Genomic DNA, 6,000 nt, shown 5'->3' on the forward strand with positions numbered 1-6,000 from the left:
TCATTTAATAAAGAAACTGCCTTGGCCCATTTATAGGCCAGCCCTTAGGTGGGTGGAGTAAACAGAACAGAATGCTGGGAGAAAGAAGCCGAGTCAGGAGTCGCCATGATTCTCTCACTCCAGACAGACTCAGGTTAAGATCTTTCCTGGTAAGCCAGCTCATGGTGCTACACAAAATATTAGAAATGGGTTAGATCAATATGTAAGAGCTAGCCAATAAGAGGCTGGAACTAATGGGCTAGACAGTTTCTTTATTAAATGAAAGTAACTCCTCCATCATTGCCATGTAGCTCAAACTAGACAAGACCTCAAGATCCTCCTGCCTCTGTCTCCTGGGTGTTAAAATTACAAGTGCATGCCACCACACCAGGCCAGAAAGCAATCTTAAACTCACATAACAACTTCTTTATGTTGGTAAAAGAAAATGAAGGTAGTCGAGCCCAAAGGAGGGCATAGTTTGTCCAAGATTACAGAGCAAGCTACAAAAAGCAATAGAGATGAGACCCAGAGCTCAGCTACTCTCTTAGGTCAGTATTCACTTTTGAATGAAGCTCTAAAATATATAAATGGGATAAGTCATGATACAATACTGAAAACTAGGAAGAGATGAAAATAGATTTATAATGAATAATATGCCTCATAAATTTTCTACCGTAGAAACAAAAATGAATCATTTTTATAACACACTTGCTAAGTAACAACCACTAGACTATCACTGAGGACTTAGAAATAGATGAAAAGTTATTTCTGATAATTTCTTTAAAAGGATTGACTAGTTTGATCATTCTCTGTAGTCTTGGTAAGTTTTCTGAATCAAAAAGTACACTAAACCACATGTTTTTCAGTTAGTCATTGTCTTTGAGTTTTCAGTTTGTTTGTTTGTTTGTTTTTGTTTTTGTTTTTTGAGACAGGGTTTCTTTGTAGCTTTGGAGCCTGTCCTGGAACTAGCTCTTGTAGACCAGGCTGGCCTCTAATTCACAGAGGCCTGCCTCTGCCTCCCAAGTGCTGGGATTAAAGACGTGTGCCACCACCACTCAGCACATATTCTTCCTTTCTTTTTTTAAATAACTTTTTAATTGACTTTTTGAGAGTTTCACATCACGGATCCCCCATCCTCCCCTCATCCTTGCCACGCCCCCCAATAAGGAAACAAATCAAAGCATGCAAGCAAGTGAACAAAAGCAAAAGAAATAAAGACCAAAACCAAAAAAGACAGAAGAGCAGAAGCATCTCTTTGCTTCTCCTTCTTTCCTGCTTCTCCAACACCTTTTCATTGGTCCTTGTAGCAATGGAGGTTTCAGTGTGTCATATTGTATAACTCTTTTCCCCATCAATTTTACTGGCAAATGTCTCTCAGTGAGTCACTCGTCTGGTTCAAGGCCTCTGGTTTCCAGTACACCATTATCACTGAGTCCTGTGGGTTATCCTATGGCTACGACGAGTCTTGGAGATCATGCGGGTATCGTTCACAAGACTATAATCCCTTCACCAGCTCCAGCTGGTCTTAGACAAGGTAAATGCTAGCTAGGCCTGGCTGTGGGCCTGGATAGTAGCCAAGTTGGTCAGACTCGGCCCCTGGGGTGACCCACCTTGGGCAAGTGGGTGGAGTCAGCTCCCCTACATGCATGCCCTCAGGGTTGGTTCACCCTGTCCTGTGGTGAAGGGTGGGGCCATCTCTCCAGCATTTAGTGGCCATCTGTCTAGCTGCAGTGTCCAGGGAGAGGCAAGACTAATTTTCCCAGAGCCAGCGAAGGGCGTGGCAGGCTCAGTGTGGCCCTCTGATTTCTCCTTGCATGGTTCCTAAGGGTTCCTGAGGTGAGGTGACACAGGCCACAGACATCCACGCAGACCCCATCTGTAGCGGGACCACGAACCCAGATATGGCCCTTGGCAACAACTTAGGCTCAGTAGACATCCTGGCTCTGGGTGAAGGGACTGTCCACTCAGGTGGGAATGGTTGCAGCCCTAACCTTGGGGCCTCTCCTCTATGTGACCTTTGGTGGTAATGTAGGACCTGGACTTCAGCACAGACCTCAGCCATGGTAGAACCACGGACAGTTTTATTTTCTTAATGACTAGGAAAGAGGAAACATAAACCTTGAAAGATGGTAGACTGCCACACCAAATTATTTGCAACTTGTTGGTGACTTTATCCTTAATGAGAAATATGATAACGCCACATTGCTCATTACTTTCCCAGGAGAGTAACAGTAACAAGCTCTATGGACACTTCAAATTCAAATTCTGATTTACATATTCATCATAACAAAACGCCATATTCTGTACTTTATGGCATACTAACTTGCTGGCAGAAGTAAACTCTTCAGGTAAGAGGCTGAAAATGAAACGTTGTGGCTAAGGGTACTTGCTGGAGTGCAAGAGAACCGAGTTCAAATCCCCAGCATCCCCATAAAGGCATGGCTGCATGTGCGTATAACCTAAGCATTGTTGGAACAGAAAGGTGGATCCCAGCAGCTCAACGGCTGGCCATATTTGCTTCTGGTTCAGTGAGAGATCCTGTCTCAAAAAACAAGGTGAAGAATGAGAGGAAGATTTCTGGTTTCCATATGCACATGAACCTGCACACACATGTGTGCATACACCACATCTGTCTCTCTCTAACACACACATACGTACAATCTTCAAGTAGTATAAAATAAGTTGCACATATATTCTGAGCATACTATGATATTTTGCACAATAATTTAAATTTTCATTTGTGAGTATATCAATGTCAAAATAAAATAAAATATAAGACATGAGAAGCACAGGTAATTTGGTCTGGAAGGGAAATTGCTATTAGGTATATATGGAAGTACTGGGTTGCATTTTATATTTCCAGACTGATGTTTTATTCCTCTAAAAATTTAAAGTAAATAAGCAGTTCCCTTTTCATTGACACAACAGTGAAAACATAGCATATAGGCATAGAAAAGGGAAAAATTATTTAATAAATGATATAGGGATAATACATGGCGAGTCATTTCCAGGGAGAATTAACTTAGGTACTATCTGATGCCTTAAAGTAAAATAAAGTCAAGATTTCCATAAGATTTAAACACTAAAATTACTAGAACCCAAAGATTTTTAATTTTCATAATTTTAGAGTAGAAAATGCTTTACTAAAGATAACATAAAACTGAGAAGCTATAAATGATTAATAGACATAAATACAGAAGTATTTTAAATAGTTATGTATACTGAAACACTATAGTCGAAGTAAAAGTCAACACAAAATTGAGGAAATTGGTGCTACATATATTTCATAAAAATATGCTACATATAAGATACTAATATATACATATATCAAAGAGTATTCTACCATAATCAAATTAATATCATGATAGAAAAGTAATGGAGCAGCATAAATAGTAATTCACTAAAGAAGTTATGAAGTGAAATCCAGTAGAATAAAGACTAATCCATAAAGCTTTTCAATCCACATACCTTCGTGGTTTTAGTCTACTTTTGTTTTCCTTTCAACATTATATCTTTAAAGCGATGTGTGTGTGTGTGTGCACACACACATACTTCTGCAAAATTGCAATGCAAATGCCGTTGGATGCCAGAAGAAGACATGAGATCAAACTCCTTATAGCTGCAATTACAGGCAGTGTGAGCTGCCTGATACTGATTCTGGAAACTGAACCTGGCCCTCTGCAAGAGCAATATGTGCTCTTAACCACTCAACTGTCTCTTTACTCCCCTCCTCTCAACTTTATACTATAATAATTTTCAAATACACGGATATTGAAAGAATGATACCATGAAGGTATGCCTGCAGTATATGCACCACTTTTAACAATCTAAATAATCATACTTCAAACTCAGTTGAATTCTTTCTCTAAACACTTCCTAGATCTAAATACATAAATATATGTTCTTACGAAGATGACACGTCATACATAGATACAATGGAATATGATTCATCTTCTAATTAGAAAAAACTCTCCCAAATTAGAAAATTGAAAAGAATTAAAAAGTATCTTGACACATAGGGTCTAACAAAATTTAATCAAGAGGATATAAACAGTTTAAATATATCTATTATGAATTATGATATTGATGTAGTAATAAAAAATCTTCCCACTAAAAGCAAACAAACAAACAAAAAACAAAAATGCCCAGGCACAGATGGAGTGCATGTTGAATTCCATCAGATATTAAAGAAATTAAAATACTATTGCTTATCAAAATACTCCATGAAACATAAGGGAAGAATACTATGAAACTCCTTTTACAAGGATAATATTACAATAATATCAAAATCAAATAAACACACACACATGGAGAGAGAGGAAGAGAAAGAGAGAGAGAGAGAGAGAGAGAGAGATTATAGTCCAAACTCCTGAAGAACATGGAGCTTGAGACATGGCTCAGTGATTATGAGCACTGTGCTCTTGCAGAGGACCAGAGTTCAGATCCCAGCACTAACATGGAATCTCACAACCATGTGCAACTTCAGCTACAGAGGATTCTATGTCCTTTTCTGCCTTCCGTTGGCACAGCATTCACGAGATACATAAACATACATGCAGGTAAAACACCACATACATCATACAAATATAAATCTAAAAAAAATCTTTTTTAAAAACAATTTTCATTAAAATGCTTGCAAGCCAAATTCAGCCACTCTTTCTAAGGATCATTAACCATGATTGAATGGACTTCATTCAGGGATGAAAGAATGTTTCCAAATACACAGATTGTAGTGGCATTTCAACTGTATTTTAATAATAAAGACTGCCTGAAGATCTGAGAACAAAACAGTCCCACTAGTCAGCCTTATTGTCCAGGTTATGGTAACACACACCTTTAATCCCAATCGTCACAATGGCATGCACCTTTAGTCCCAGTAGCCACAGTGACACATACCTTTAATCCCAGTGGTGCACACCTTTAATCCCAGCCCTAGAGAGGACAATAAAATGGGGGGGAGACAGCTCTCAGGCACAGTCTCATTCTGAGATTCCTGAGGGCGGGATCGCCTTTTCAGACTGATGGCTGGCTGCTTTGATTTTCAGATCTTCAGGTTGAACTCTAATTTCTGACCCCAAGTTTTTATTAATCATTCTTCATTTGGCAACCAGCACTTTGTGGCATAAATTTACACAAAAGCCATTTGTCTGAGGTGTTTTAGTCACAAGCCCAGGCCAGAGCTAGGATTGGAATTCCAGCTCTAGGAATCAGAAACCAAACCTAGCCATCTGTGTTCAGTAGAAAAACTAGTGTTCCCAGCTCCCATCTGCCCACCTTAGCTTCCATGTAAAGATGGAATACACAGAAAATCTGAATAATGTATGTTATTGTGTTGTCTTTGAATTGTTTGACTATTGAGGAAGGAGCAACAGCTACTAAAAGACATTTGATTATAAATGCTGCTGGATTAATCCAACCTATATATTTTGAAAATGCCTTGACTTCAAAATTTAAGTCATAAGATATGTTACTTTGGAGAAGAGGTTTTGCTTTTGTTTCCAAAGGAAGCAAGAGGCTGTGGATTCATTCTGAATTAAGAATAATAAGGTTTGATCAAAATGCCTGGACTTCAAAATTTAAGTCAAAGATATGTTACTTTGGAGAAGAGGTTTTTCTTTTCTTCCCATGGGAAGCGAGAGGCTGTGGACTCATACTTGGTTAAGAAAAAGTAAATGTTGCTCAAGGAAGACCCCCTGAAAAATCTCCAGTGGGAACAGATGACACAGATGATCCAATACTTCAGAGTACATTTGTTGCAGTTTTCTGTGAGTTCTACATCCAGAACAACTTCAAGACTGCTGGCTAAATGATCCAGCCTCACAGAATACTCCAGTAAGGACTGGAACTATAATCCTAAATTTTGGGGGAAGTCCCCATAAGATTACCAGCACCCACAATCAGCAGGAAGTAGCCTAGAAAACTACACCCACAACCCCCTAAAAGGATTATGGATGCTTGTCTTTTTTAATGTGCTGGTTAAAAGTTGTTATGAATAATGTGCAGGAAAAAAAACTAAATAAA

Source organism: Chionomys nivalis, chromosome X (assembly GCF_950005125.1).
Source record: "Chionomys nivalis chromosome X, mChiNiv1.1, whole genome shotgun sequence".
Classification (NCBI taxonomy): Eukaryota; Metazoa; Chordata; class Mammalia; order Rodentia; family Cricetidae; genus Chionomys; species Chionomys nivalis.